Genomic DNA, 15,348 nt, shown 5'->3' with positions numbered 1-15,348 from the left:
GAGGTTGTGGAGAAAGGGGTACCCATGAACATATCTGGTGGTCATGCCCCGTTGCACAACAGTTCTGGAAGCTGATATTCCATATGGCCTCCACCCTCTTACACGTCACCCTCCTCCCTGACCCAGCTTTGGCCTTATTGAACCACATCAGTGGTGACTATACCAGAGCCCAAATTCGCCTCCTATTACAGCTGACCACAGCTGCTAAACAAACAATAGCCAAGGCCTGGAAAACTTCCAAACTACATATAGCCGAAGTTAAACACAGAGTGACCCAAGCAATGATCCACAGCAAGACCGAAGCAATTGTTCTGGACCGGATCCCACAGCATGATAAAATATGGTCTCCATGGGTGGAATTTTTTCTCCCTCCTGACTTTGTAGCCACCTTCCCTATCCCATGATTGTCGTGGGGTTCTCATTAACTGACACAATGGCCCATTGGGGGCGCACCTGCCCACGCCGACACTCGCTTTCTTTCTTTTCTTTACTTTTTCCTCCTTTCACCGTCTTTTCTTTCATCTCCCATTTCTACGTCTTCCCTTCCCTGCCCTGGTTTTCCTGGGCTCCCCCCCTTATGCTGAAAACTACCTTCTTATGCACTAGGGTGATACGGTTACCCGTGACCCCTCATTAGCCTTCAGTTCCCTACCCTTAAATGTGTTGAGTACGGATTATTGTTCTATGTCACCTTATGGTATAGAAACGTGTGCCTTGCTATCCTGGGTTTATTTGTCTTTATTCATTATGTCCCCACATAACCCTAGTATGGCATCTTCTCTCACTGGGTTGCACTTAATCCTTTGTTAAGTAATCCCGGGAAGTCTTCCCGGTACTGTATGTACACGATAATACTATTATATGCCATTGTATCTCCGCAACTGTTTTAAGCGGAAAATGTTTATTTTCTTTTTACTCTGTACTCTTTATTTTTGCAATAAAAAATTTGAACAGAAAAAACGTTTGTAAACAAAAAAAAATTAACCACTGGGATTTTTAAAGCCCAGCTCTGAGAAGATAAATTATTTCTTGTAATGGGGTTGTTCCAAGGCTTAATAGCTTGTTTAGTCCAGGGAAGAGGAGACACAGTTATACTTACCTGACCCTGCTCTCCCCTGGCAGACAGCACTACCCCCATGATCCAATGGTAGACTGTCCCTCAGTGTCCGCACTTCCAGAGCAAGGATATGGATCCTGTTCTTGTGTTGATCATGTCAGGACCCTAGACTGCTAGAGCATGGAGGTGCTGGAGCTGCTGGGGCCAGTCTAGCTGAATGAAGGAGTGGAGGATCAGGTAAGTATATTTCCTTTACTTTAAAAACAAAAAGATGTGTAGTGTCAATGCTCAATAAAGCGCAAACACTAAAAAAGTCAATAGTAATAAGTGTATAAAGTCCCCAAATTAATTAACATCAGGGGTGATCAAAGGGTTAAGTGTATCCCTAGGGGGTGCTTTCTAACTGGGGGGAGTGCTTTGACTTGAGAAATAAAGATACATGTTCCTGCTTAGCAGAAACACAAGATCTTTCTTTTCCTCTTACAGAACAGTGATCTGCCTTGTTTACATAGGCAGACCGCCGTTCTGCCTCTCTACGACATCGCTTCTGCTGGACCCGCTGATTGGCGCCCACTGTGTCCAATCACAGCAAGAGTGGGTCATCGGCGGTGCACCCCAGTCGTCGTGCACAAATTCACGTACATGTATAACGTATATGCGTTAGACGGTCTGGAATGGTTAAACCGTGTGTGTTTAGTATCATAGACCATAGACATAGGCCATAGACAGAGCAAATTTCTTTCCTGCAACAACGGGTTCGAGTTTCTAGTGCTGATGTAAGGCCACTGCGTGATTCTGGGCTGGCAGCAGCTTTTTATGTAAGTGACTTTGCCGATTATCTATGCGGTTTGTTTTTTATACCACATTACAATAAATACTACACTATTGGAGATTATGCTTGGCTCCTGGCAAGCTTTATTTATCCCAGCTGTATGGCATCGGGAGGTGCCAGTGGATGCAGTTACTGGGAAATTGTACAAGCACACTGAGGATTCTGACTTGAGTCAAAGGCACATATGCTATTGTAAGGGCAGCCATTCGTTCCAGTAAGTGTTGACTTCACAGGGAGGTGGCGGCTGGCCTCTGAACATTTTTGAGAAGTGTTTTCATACAGGAAGGTGTCAGATTCTTACGTAATTTTTTACTGGCACATTTTTTTGTTTGTTTTCATGCACCGATTTATTTGCAGATTTATTTTTGCCAATGTGGGGGTTATTTATGAAAGGCAAATCCACTTTGCACTACAAGTGAAAACTACAAGTGCAAAGTGCACTTGAAATTGCATTGAAAGTGCACTTGGAAGTGCACTCGCTTTAAATCTGAGGGGTAGATCTGAAATGAGGGGAAGCTCTGCTGATTTTATCAACCAATCATGTGCAGGCTAAAATGCTGTTTTTTATTTTCCTTGAATGTCCCCCTCGGATCTACAGCAACTGCAATTCAAAGTGCAATTTCAAGTGCACTTTGCACTTGTAGTTTACACTTGTAGTTTACACTTGTAGTGCAAAGTGGATTTGCCTTTTGTAAATAACCACCATTGTATGTTATATTTTGCACTTTGTACACTATTTGTGGCACTACACATTTTTGTATTTAGATTTGTTTATAATACATAAAGAAATGTATAACCCTCGTGGACTTCATTGGTAAGATGCTTGGGTTCCTGGGTCTGCACAGTTCACAATATTAGGAGTTCCCATTCTGCAAGCTGATTTTTATTTTATTTTATATGTATAATGGAGAATGCAAGAGCTAAAACACACAGGCCCAGATTCTTAGAGGATATACGACGTTGTATCCGGCCGGTCGTATCTATGCGCCTGATTCTTGGAATCAGTTACACATAGATATCTGTTAGATCCGACAGGCGTAAGTCTCTTACGCCGTCGGATCGTAACTGCATTTTTAAGCTGACTGCTAGGGGCGTGTATGCTGATTTACGCGTCGAAATATGTAAATCAGCAAGATACGCGAATTCCCGAACGTACGCCCGGCCGACGCAGTAAATTTACGCCGTTTACGTTAGGCTTTTCCCGGCATATAGTTGCCCCTGATATATGGTGGCATAAGTGCGGCATATCAATGTTAAGTATGGTCGTTGTTCCCGCGACGAAATTTGAAAATTTTGCGTCATTTGCGTAACTTGTCCGTGAATGGGGCTGGACGTAATTTACGTCCACGTCAAAACCAATACGTCCTTGCGGCGTATTAGGAGCAATGCACACTGGGAGATTTCCACGGATGGCGCATGCGCCGTTCGGGAAAAACGTCAATCGTGTCGAGTCACAGTACATTTACATATAACACGCCCCCCTGATCCAAATTTGAATTAGGCCGGCTTAAGCCGGCCGATTTACACTACAACTTACGGAGCAAGTGCTTTGAGAATACAGCACTTGCCCGGCTAAGTTGCGGCGGCGTAACGTAAATCAGATACGTTACGCCGCCACAGAGATATGCCGCTGGACGAGAATCTGGCCCACAGAAAAAAGGAAGTCGCACTAATTGTAATAAGCAAAATGATGTGCTAAAACCAGTGAAAACAAATCAATCAAGCCACTGATATGAGTAAATTTGCTGTGATCAAGTTAAATAATGAATAAATAACACAGTTGTGGAAGAACCACAATCAAATGAGAAAAGAGTCCAATATAGACAGGTGTTGACATTCAGTAATATCCCCAGTGAGAAATTAATTCACAGACGGTCCAGAAACAGTGATGACAGAAGCACCTCCACCACGATCACACACTGACTCTTGCCAGAAAAATTTGATCTCTAAATTATAGGAGATCAAAGACAGCATAGACAAATGGAATCCTTTGGATGGTATCGCCAACCCAAGCAGTTCTCACTGATAAGTTTCCTCAAGCAGTGCCCCAGTGGAAGATATATGCAGAGAGAAGAGGGAACTCGCATAGCATAAAATCTTTGGATGTTTTATTAAATATATAAAGATGTACACTAACATCAACGATGAAAACAAGGAGCGTTTAAAAATATCAAGTCGGCCGGCTTCCAGAACATGCAGCCCGTATCTTCCGGGTCTGATCACGTGATGCGGTGACGTCAGAACGTCGCCTCCCAACGTTTCGTCTCGATGGGGACGTGGTCACGGGACAATGGACCGTTTTCATCGGTTAACCGATGAAGCTGACTGATGGTCAGTCGTGCCTACACACCATCAGTTTAATAAATGATCGTGTCAACGCGGTGACGTAAAACACAACGACGTGCTGAAAAAAACGAAGTTCAATGCTTCCAAGCATGCGTCGACTTGATTCTGAGCATGCATGGATTTTTAACCGATGGACGTGCCTACAAACGATCGTTTTTTTTTTTCTATCGGTTAGGTATCCATCAGTTAAATTTAAAACAAGATTGCTTTTTTTTAACCTATGGATAAATAACCGATGGGGCCCACACACGATCAGTTTGGTCTGATGAAAACGGTCTGTTTGACCGATCGTGTGTACGCAGTGTAACCTTGCGGGAACAGACTCCAACGGTAGGTGCGTTTTTAGGGGTTGGTGGCCCACTTTTATTTAAAAAACATCAAAAGTTCACATATACATTTGCAGCCCTCGCAGGGGTTCCATCACTACTGCATTGTACAAACGCAAGAGCTTAGCCTCCTGGCTTTCAATCTTGGCATCCGACAGCTTCAGGCTTCTAGCCTAAGCCTAAGTTCTGTTCCTCAGAACACACAGCATTTCCCAGAGATAAGCTCAACCCTTTTCTCCTAGTCAGCGACTTGCTGCTCAAACATAAAGCGGCATCTGCAACCTGCAGATCTGCACACACTAGCTGCAATCCATGCAGCCTCTCTCTGACTCCTTTCAGAGAGTTGAGAGCTCACCTGGCTCCCAGGGACCAGACATCTTGTCTGTGGGTGGGGCTCTGAGCCACAGCCAGGCCAGCACTAAATAGCTGACCACACAGCTGTGTAATTAAGGCGTCTGTCTCTCCAAAATATGGCGAAAACCAGCCATCCTTCAGGCAAGAGAGACCCAAACCATCACAGCAGCATTAAGGTATCTTATAGTGTACTTAAAGGCATTATGAAGATCTGCATGATTTAGTAACAATAGTTATGGTTACATTAACACTCACACATGTGTAACCATTTCAAGGCATACATTTGACCTGAAAAAGGAATTTGTCTTGTCCCTTTGGCAAATAGGAACAAGCTAGCTGGACATAGGGTAATAGATCAGCCATGACACTACAAACTGCAGCCACAACATGTGATCCCATCATTACAAGGAAGAGCAAACAATCAACAAGGCAAACAGGCAGCACAATGGCTAAGTGGTTAGTACTTCTGTCTAGCAGCACTAGGGACGTTGGTTCAAATCCCAACCATGGCCCTACCTGCCTGGAGTTGCATGTTCGCCCTGTGCCTGAGTTGGTTTCCTTCCACACTCCACTTGGACCCTGTCTAAATTGATCCTACTATGTACATGAATGTGAGTAATGCCGCGTACAGACGGTCGTTTTTTGTGATGAAAAAAAACGACGTTTTAAAAAACGTCATTTAAAATGATCGTGTGTGGGCAAATTGTCGTTTTATGTCTTCAAAAAAACGACCAAAAAAAAATTCAAACATGCTCGAATTTTTTGTGTTGTTTTTCAAAACGTCGTTTTTGTTTCACAGAAATTGACCGTGTGTAGCAAAAAACGACGTATAAAACGACGTTTTTAAACCCGCGCATGCCCAGAAGCTAGTTATGAAGTGAGCTTCAATGGAAAAAAGTGGTGAAACGTAACCTCGCTTTGGTAGAGCATTGTGAAAAAACGATGGTCTGTATGCTACGTCGTTTTTGAAAATGTAGTTTCAAAAACGTCGTTTTTTACATCACATAAAACGTCGTTTTTTTTCCATCGCAAAAAACGACCGTCTGTACACGGCATTAGGGATTGTAAGCTCCTTGAAGACAGGGACTGATGTGAATGTACAATATATGTATGTAAATTGCTGTCAAAATTGATGGTGTCATATAAGTACCTGTAATAAATATATAAATAACTACATCAATACCTAGTTAAGAATAAGCTCACCTTTAAAAAAATAATGAATGCACATTTTTTGCAGGTAAATAACTGTACATATTATTATTTTCTAAGGAGGCAAGCAGATAGCCATGCTGAAAGTCTGTAGGAGCCAGCGATTGGCTGATCATACAATATCCAGCTCCTGCAGACTCTCAGCATAGCTATCTGTCTGTACCTTATATGGACAGGCAGTTACCTGAGAGCAGGAAGATCAATGGACTTTGAGAGCGTTAACCAGTCCCCTCACAGCTCAGTGAAAACTACAAGCCTTCAGCCACAGTGGCTGACAGTACTTGTAGGCGTTCATTCACAGAATTTTTTAAATAAATGACACAGCCATGTGGGCAACGCTGTATCCTAGCCTAGGCCAACAAGGCCCAGGCCTAGGGCAGCACTTTGCAGGGGGCCAGCATAAAAAGAGTCCCCGCCGGCTTGCACTACACTGTTAGGCAAATTAGTCAACCCCCCCCCCCATAAAGCGGTCGCTCTGCTTCCGCCCAGCATTTCGCAACTGTGTGTGTAGGTGTGTTTGGGGGCAGTGCCGATCCTGACCTCCCTGGGGCCCTAAGCAAAATGACATGGCACATTAAAAATGAGAAGCGGGGGGCGCTGACGACAGTGACATGTCACATTAAAGAAAGTTAAGAAGCGGGGGAGGGGGTGTTTTGCTGTCGTAAATGACATCTTAGATTAAATTGAGAAGCAGGGGGTGCTGACTTCTTACCTCTTCTCCCATGCAGCCAGCGAGTTGAGAAGCGGGGTGAGGGGGCGAAAATGACTTCTCACCAGGCGGGGCCTCTAGTAATTTGGGGGGGCCCTTCGCAGCTTTGCGGGGCCCTAAGCGGCTTGCATAGTGAGCCTATAGGGCGGATCGGCCCTGTGTGGGGGAGGCGCTTCTAATTTTGACTGTCCTATCATCCTGGACCACAAACCTTCCTCACTGTGCTATGTTTCTGTTGCACCATTGGCATGGTTATATTTTCTTAGTCCTCTCAATAAAATTATCAGAAATTTGTCCTTAAAGTAGAACTATAATCAACACTTTTTTTTCATTTTGGAGATTTATAGCCCGTCAGTTTATTTTTTACCATCCCTGTCCAATTGCAGAGATTTCCCTTCACTTCCTGCCCCATAGCCAAACAGGAAGTGAGAGAAAAACTATGCAAATTAAGGGAATCCATTGCCCACCCCAAGGGCACTCAGAACTAGTGTCCCACCCCCTCCCCCCACCCCTAAAAATTTCAGGGCGGGTCTTAATAAAACAGGGTGTGACCTTGACAGAAAGGGGTGGGTCATATTTAAATTGGGAGGTGCAGAAGTTTTGTCAGGCCTAGGGCAGCACAAAACCTAAATACACTACTGCATGTGGGCGGAGCCCTGCATGGCCGTTCTGTATTCAAATAGTAACAGGGGGTAAGGGGAGAGGATCCCCTGCCCGCTGTCACAGGAAGGAGGGTGAGGGGTGGAGGTTGCAGATGCTGGAACACGTTACATGTTGCACCCTAAAAACGGGAGAAACATGTAACCAAAGGTGATCTTTTAAAACTGTGAAAACATTTGAAAGTGTACAATACCTTTTAAAGAGACAGTAAATGGGCAAAGTGACAGTTCCTCCTTGCTACCTCGGACCCATTGCTCAGGGGCTTCCAGGTACAAGGCTTTCTATTACAGGGAGAAAGTGACCTCCCTTATGTAATGATGCTCAGGGCTAAGTGGCCGGTCGTCAGACTTGAACGCTGTCCTTCTAGGAGGAGCAATGACATTATCAAGCATGGTAAACTCTGACACTATGCGACACAGGAGTGGCGGTAGTGCGGGAGCATTGATTGGCGAGTATGGGTTAGATTCAGCAATGAATTACGCCGGCGTATCTATAGATACGCCGCATAAATTCAAAGCTGTGCCGGCGTATCTTTTTTCTGTATTCAGAAAGCAAGATACGCCGACATTAGCCTAAGATGCGACTGGCATAAGTCTCTTACACCGTCGTATCTTAGTGTGCATATTTACGCTGGCCGCTAGGTGGCGCTTCCGTCGTTTTCGGCGTAGAATATGCAAATGACCTAGATACGCCGATTCACAAATTTACGTACGCCCGGCACTATTTTTTTTACCTCGTTTACGTTAGGCTTTTTCGGCATAAGGTTGCTCCTGCTATTAGGTGGCGCACGCAATGTTAAGTATGGTCGTCGTTCCCGCGTCAAAATTTGAATTTTTTAGGTTGTTTGCGTAAGTCGTTCGCGAATAGGGCTGGACGTAATTTACGTTCACGTCGAAACCAATACGTCCTTGCGGCGTACTTTGGAGCAATGCACACTGGGATATGTACACGGATGGCGCATGCGCCGTTCGTAAAAAACGCCAATCACGTCGGGTCACCAAGAATTTACATAAAACACGCCCCCTCATCCGCATTTGAATTATGCGCGCTTACGCCGGCCCCATTTACGCTACGCCGCCGTAACTTAGAAGGCAAGTGCTTTGTGAATACAGCACTTGCCTCTCTAACTTACGGCAGCGTAAATACGATACGCTGCGCTGCCGTAACTATGCGCGCCCCTATCTGAATCTAGCCCTATAACTTTCTGAGGGTTGGGGGGGGGGGGGGGGGCTATTATGAGTCACTGTTTCTTTACCCTATCAGACAGTTTTATGGCATGTCATTGCAACAAGCTTTTAGTGCTATTTTGCACACTTTAATTACCATTGCTGTTTGATAATGCAAGGTCTATATGTGCTGCATGTAATCTCTGTGTGCAAGGAGAAAGGCAGCAGGTTAAGATAACTTTTCGTAAAGACCATTTTAACCAATGCAGACACCAGTTAGACATGCAGATATCCCAGAAGCATATATATATATATGCTATGTTGTGTCAGTATAAGGGAAGTCCTTGATAACGCCCTGTGGGAGGGCGAAACGCGTCAACCGCAACTTGCGGCACCGCAGTGACATCACGTCCAATGCTTGTGTGATTACGCTCAGGTTGTAGGAGAACCTATCGATTTCTGCAACAAATGGACTACTAATTGATGTCTGATGCTTTTGCCCTCTACTTTGGAGCCTTGTAAAGATTGTTTTTAAAATTGGAACTTTGTAAAGATTGATTTTACGAATTAAACAAGACATACTTCACTATGAGGGCTCTTTCTCCATATGTTTGTGCCTGAAAACACCCCAGGAAGGATCGCACCCAGGAGTTGGCGTTTTCATCACCCCACTTACCACATCAAGCTTGCTTGACCCACAACGCAGTACTGCTTGGGGGTTCATTGGATCTAGTGAGTTCAACCATAAGGGGGGGGGGGGGTGGATCCTGTGTGCACCCGTTTACAGCTTTGTATGTTAGCACAGCAGCACTTTGAAAGGAACTTGAGAAAGGAACTTATCAATTGAAAGTTGCTATATCCTATTTTGAACGTTATTTTGAACTTTCACTGGCCATATAACTGCTTAATATCAATTTGCACTGTTTTATAGCACAGTAGCACTTGCGGAAGGAACCTGTGAAAGGAACTTTCCAACTAGACCATTTATGGTTATTTGCGCGTTAGCTAGATGCTTGATACACTGACTAGATGCTTGATACATTTTGTATTATTGGATGTATTTTTCATTTAATTTTTTATGCACAGCATTTGCACTTTATTGTATCCATCCAGGCATGTCAGCGCTGTGGTTTGTTAATACCCTTTTTTCTATAAGAAAAGTACTGTTCCTGCCTTACACATATTAACAGAGGCGGACTGACAACTCATGGGGCCCCTGGGCAATAGGAGATTATGGGGCCCCCGGGCAATAGGAGATTATGGGGCCACACAGTATACACACACTGAAAATGTACTGAAGAGGCTGGGCAGCTATAATCTTGGGATTTTTGGACCAAAAAGGATGTCGGTAAAGGACATTTCAGGGACAGATGTAAAAAAAACACAGATTTTTACATGTTGTTCCTGGTTTTACTGAAGCTGGCAACCCTGATGGGGTTCCCTAGTGGCATGGGGCCCTCGGGCAGCGCCCAAATGATCAGTCCGCCCCAGCATATTAATATACAAACGAATAGCCATTATACATAACAGTAAAGAAAAATCTAGAGCACATTCCATTACATATTTATGGTATAGGATATTTCTTTAACTGCTTGCCGACCTGCCGCCGTCGTTTTACGGCGGCAGGTCGGCTCCCCTACGCGAGAGCCCGTAGCTCTACGTCGGCTCTCTCGCAGGCCACTAGGGGCGCGCGCTCACCCCCGACTCCCGTGCACGTGCCCAGCGGGTGCGATCGCCGCCGGGCACCCGCGATTGCTCGTTACAGAGCGGGGACCGGGAGCTGTGTGTGTAAACACACAGTTCCCGATCCTGTCAGGGGGGGAAATGCTGATCCTCTGTTCATACAATGTATGAACAGAAGATCAGTCCTTTCCCCTAGTGAGGCCACCCCCCCCTACAGTTAGAACACACCCAGGGACATACTTAACCCTTTCCCGCCCCCTAGTGTTAACCCCTTCACTGCCAGTGGCATTTTTATAGTAATCCAATGCATTTTTTATAGCACTGATCGCTATAAAAATGCCAATGGTCCCAATAGTCTCCGAAGTGTCCGCCATAATGTCGCAGTTCCAAAAAAAAATCGCTGATCGCCGCCATTACTAGTAAAAAAAAAATATTAATACAAATGCCCTAAAAAAAAAAACCTATTTTGTAAACACTATAACTTTTGTGCAAACCAATCAATAAACGCTTATTGCAATTTTTTTTTCGAAAAATATGTAGAAGAATACGTATCGGCCTAAACTGAGGGGAAAAAAAGTTTTTTTTATATATTTTTGGGGGATATTTATCACAGCAAAAAGTAAAAAATATAATTTTTTTTCAAAATTGTCGCTCTATTTTTGTTTATAGCGCAAAAACTAAAAACCGCAGAGGTGATCAAATACCACCAAAAGAAAGCTCTATTTGTGGGAAAAAAAGGACGCCAATTTTGTTTGGGAGCGACGTCGCACGACCGCGCAATTGTCAGTTAAAGCGACGCAGTGCCGAATCGTAAAAAGTGCTCTGGTCTTTGGGCAGCAATATGGTCCGGGGGTTAAAGGGGAGTTCCACCCACAATTTCACTTTTTAAATATAAATACCCCTATAATACACAAGCTTAATGTATTCTAGTAAAGTTAGTCTGTAAACTAAGGTCCGTTTTGTTAGGTTGTTGGAGCATTTAGATTATAATCTAGAAATAGTCCGTGGCCATCTTAAATGTGGGCATCATGAAGCCAGACTGTATGACTTCCTGGATTTCAGCCTTGCAGATCTCGCAATGTAATAGGTTTCAGTCAGGTTTGCAAGGACTACTGGGAAACATGATGCCTATCCCAGAAACCCTTGCGAATAGCCATGTGACTTAATAGCCTAGGCTAATAAGGAGGAGGAAGTAATGAAGGACTACAAAATAAAGGTATTTACAAGCAACAAAATAAATAAAAATTGTCCATTCTGAACACTATGAGATTAGGGCATGCAGCACAGACAAACATAAAAAAATGGGTGGAACTCCACTTTAAGTGGTTAAACAATAATTTGGGCCATCATAAAAGCTGGATCAAAAGAAAGAGACTGTCTAGTAAAGGTGCTGGTGGCATTTTGCAGGGCCGACTAGTACCACCAGGCTATACCTGACTGTCCGAAATAGAATGGTCTGCTGTTTGGAGTATACAGGCCATCAGAGACAGTCATTTGGGTGAACAGTAATGGCTGTTATAAAGGAGAAGTGCTGCTAAGAGAGGAAATTGAAGGAGGAAGAAGACAAAATTGGTGTGGGTTGTGTTTTATCACAACAGCCATAGCGGAGGCGAGCAGAGCAACGCAGCACACTGGAAATAACGGGGGTATAGGCAAAATCGTACTGGAGATAAAAGCTGAGGAGACCTCGGAAGACCAAGAACACTGCTTTGCTTAAGAGAGTCTGAAGACGATTATTGGAGGCACCAGGCAAGATTATGCTAGGTTAAGAAGAGAATGAAATAGGCGAAAATGTATTAAAGAGATCACACAATCACAAAGAGGAAGGCTTTGGGGAAAGGTGAAAAAAACAGAAACCACACAGGAAATGCTCATATGAGGGTGAATACGCCTCACATAACAGAACATAGTTAAGGAAGAGAAATGGTAGGTGCACAAGAATGAAATACACAACAAAAAAGCAAATGAAAAGAAATGAATGATTGAAGGCAACTACAAGATAAGAGGGAAACAGCGGGCCAACTGAGACCGGAAAGAAGGGAGGAGACAGTATATAAAGGGAACAGTAATGTCCCTGATAGATCTCTGAGTTTTCAATCTTCTTCAGAAAGTCGGTTAAACAGAGGAACTGAAAAGACACTAAAGATATTTCCGCAAAGAACAAAAAGGTAAGTTAACTTTTCATCCAATTTTAATGTGTGGTCATGTAATTAGACCAAATTTTTCGACACTGTAAGAACAATTCAATTAGATTTATGATGAGACCAGGATAGACTTTGCCCAGCATATGTACCAGTGGGCTTGTTTGAAAGTAGAATATGAGGTCTAAAAAAGTGCGCTACGAATTCTAACTGGTTTTAAACTCCCCAAATATCACATGTATAATGTAGAATCTTATATACAATGAATTGCTTAATAGTAAATCATTTCCGCATTAGCAGTATACTGGAAATTGAATACTTAGAATTGCACCTTAAAAAAATAAGTTACAACAATTGTACTATCACCTGATATGATCTCTATACCTTTGATATCCAACCACCGGATCCCATCCACGTTAAATTAGCTCTCATGGCCTTCCATTGCAGCATGGACTATAAAAAGGCCTACGGAAAAATGATTTTTAAGAAATATTTCTTCTTTTCCTACTTCCTTTTGCAAGGCGCTGTACTAGAGGTGCAACTCTTTTACATTATCACTAAATATTACTCCTATCTTATTAGAAACATAGGGCCAGATTCACAAAAGAGATACGACGGCGTATCTCCTGATACGCCGTCGTATCTCTGTGATCCGCCCGTCCTAACTATGCGGCTGATTCATAGAATCAGTTACGCATAGATAGCCCTAAGATCCGACAGGTGTAATTGACTTACACCGTCGGATCTTAGGATGCAATTCTAGGCCAGCCGCTAGGTGGCGAGGCCATTGCGGTCGGCGTAGAATATGCAAATGACTAGTTACGGCGATTCACGAACGTCCGCTATGCCCGTCGATCTAAATTTCCGTTGTTTCCGTCGAGATACGCGTCGTACAATTAGGGCTACCTCCTAGGTGTTCTAAGCAATGTTAAGTATGGCCGTCGTTCCCGCGTCAAAATTTTAAATTTCACATCGTTTGCGTAAGTCGTTTGTGAATGGCGCTGGACGCCATTTACGTTAACGCCGAAACCAATGACGTCCTTGCCACGTCATTTAGCGCAATGCACGTCAGGTAATTTACCCGACGGAGCATGCGCAGTACTCTCGGCGCGGGAACGCGCCTAATTTAAATGGTGCCCGCCCCATTTGAATTAGGCGGGCTTGCGCCGAGCGGATTTACGTTACACCGCCACAAGTTTACAGGTAAGAGCTTTGTGAATCAGGCACTTACGCTGTAAACCTGCGGCGGTGTGACGTAAATGGGATACGTTACGCCGCCGAGGAGTAACGTAATTGTACCTGAATCTGGCCCATATGCTATTGCTGATTTATTAATAATCATCACTCCAACTGATGTGTATATTAGCAAACATTATGAGATAACCAGTCTACCAAATGTTTTAATTCAACCTAGAACGATTCATTTAAGAAATTGTAGAAATAAAGAAATATGAAAGAGTGGTGGCAGAAAAATATATATTTTTTTTTTATCTGAGTGTAGGCCTATGTTTTTTCCAAGCATGTTTAAATTTGAAATTCACAGCTTATGCACAGAACTTGGGTGTATGTGCATGGGAGGATAGGGGTTCCAAACCTCCCATAACATCCACAACATCTGGGGCACAAGTCTTTTGTGGGGTGCCTGGGGTCCTGACTCCTGAGGTGATGACAGCCCAACATTTTTAACCACTTAAGCCCCAGACTATTTGGCTGGCCAAAGACCAGAGGATTTTTTGCGATTTGGCACTGCGTCGATTTAACTGACAATTGCGCGGTCGTGCGACGTGGCTCCCAAACAAAATTGACGTCCTTTTTTTCCCACAAATAGAGATTTCTTTTGGTGGTATTTGATCACCTCTGTGGTTTTTATTTTTTGCGCTATAAACAAAAATAGAGCGACAATTTTGAAAAAAATTCAATATTTTTTTCTTTTTGTTATAATAAATACCCCCAAAAAATATATAAAAAAAAAGTTTTTTTTCCTCAGTTTAGGCCGATGCGTATTCTTCTACATATTTTTGGTTAAAAAATCGCAATAAGCGTTTATTGATTGGTTTGCGCAAAAGTTTTGGGGGTAAAACCTCAAAGGCATTACGCCGGCGTATCTGTTTATACGCCGCGTAATTTCAAATTGTGCGCGTCGTATCTTTTGGTTGGTATCCACCAAACAGATACGACGGCATCTGTGTTAGATCCGACAGGCGTACGCCTTAGTACGCCGTCAGATCTGAGATGCAATTTTCCGGCGGCCGCTGGGTGGCGTTTCAGTCGTTTTCCGCGTCGAGTATGCAAATTAGCTATTTCTGACGATCCACGAACGTATGAGCGGCCGTCGCAATTTCTTACGTCGTTTTTTTTCGGCTTTTTCCGGCTTATAGTTAAAGCTGCTATTTGGTGGCGTACTCAATGTTAAGTATGGCCGTCGTTCCCGCGTATCATTTTAAATATTCTACGTCGTTTGCGTAAGTCGTCCGTGAATGGGGCTGGACGCCATTTACGTTCACGTCGAAAACAGACATCCTTGCGACGTCATTTGGAGCAATGCACCCTGGGAGTTTTGATGGACGGGGCATGCGCAGTTCGTTCGGCGAGGGGACACGCTTCATTTAAATGAAACACGCCCCCTACTCGCCGCATTTGAATTCCGCGCCCTTACGCCGCGAGAGATAGACTACGCCGCCGTAACTTACGGCGCAAATTCTTTCAGGATTCAATCCAAACCTGAATAAGTTACGGCGGCGTAGCGTATCTCCCATACGCTGCGCGGGTGCAGATCTTTGTGGATCTGCCCCATAGTGTCTACAAAATAGGGGATAGTTTTATGGCATTTTTATTAATATTTTTTTTTTTTTTACAAGTCATGGC

The 15,348-nt window shown here is 43.8% G+C and overlaps 1 protein-coding gene across 1 annotated transcript in view; it reads left to right on the top strand.

Moving 5' to 3' along the window:
- The first annotated feature begins 11,917 nt into the window (after nt 1–11,917).
- Nucleotides 11,918–15,348, top strand: part of FERMT3 (FERM domain containing kindlin 3) — a 46,903-nt gene continuing 43,472 nt past the window's right edge. The window contains exon 1 of the mRNA XM_040329042.1: nt 11,918–12,510. The gene's annotated coding sequence lies outside the window, so the exon portion shown is untranslated. The remainder of the gene's footprint in view (nt 12,511–15,348) is intronic.

The sequence above is a fragment of the Rana temporaria genome, chromosome 11 (assembly GCF_905171775.1).
Source record: "Rana temporaria chromosome 11, aRanTem1.1, whole genome shotgun sequence".
Lineage (NCBI taxonomy): Eukaryota > Metazoa > Chordata > Amphibia > Anura > Ranidae > Rana > Rana temporaria.
This window is presented reverse-complemented; position numbering and strand designations above follow the sequence as displayed.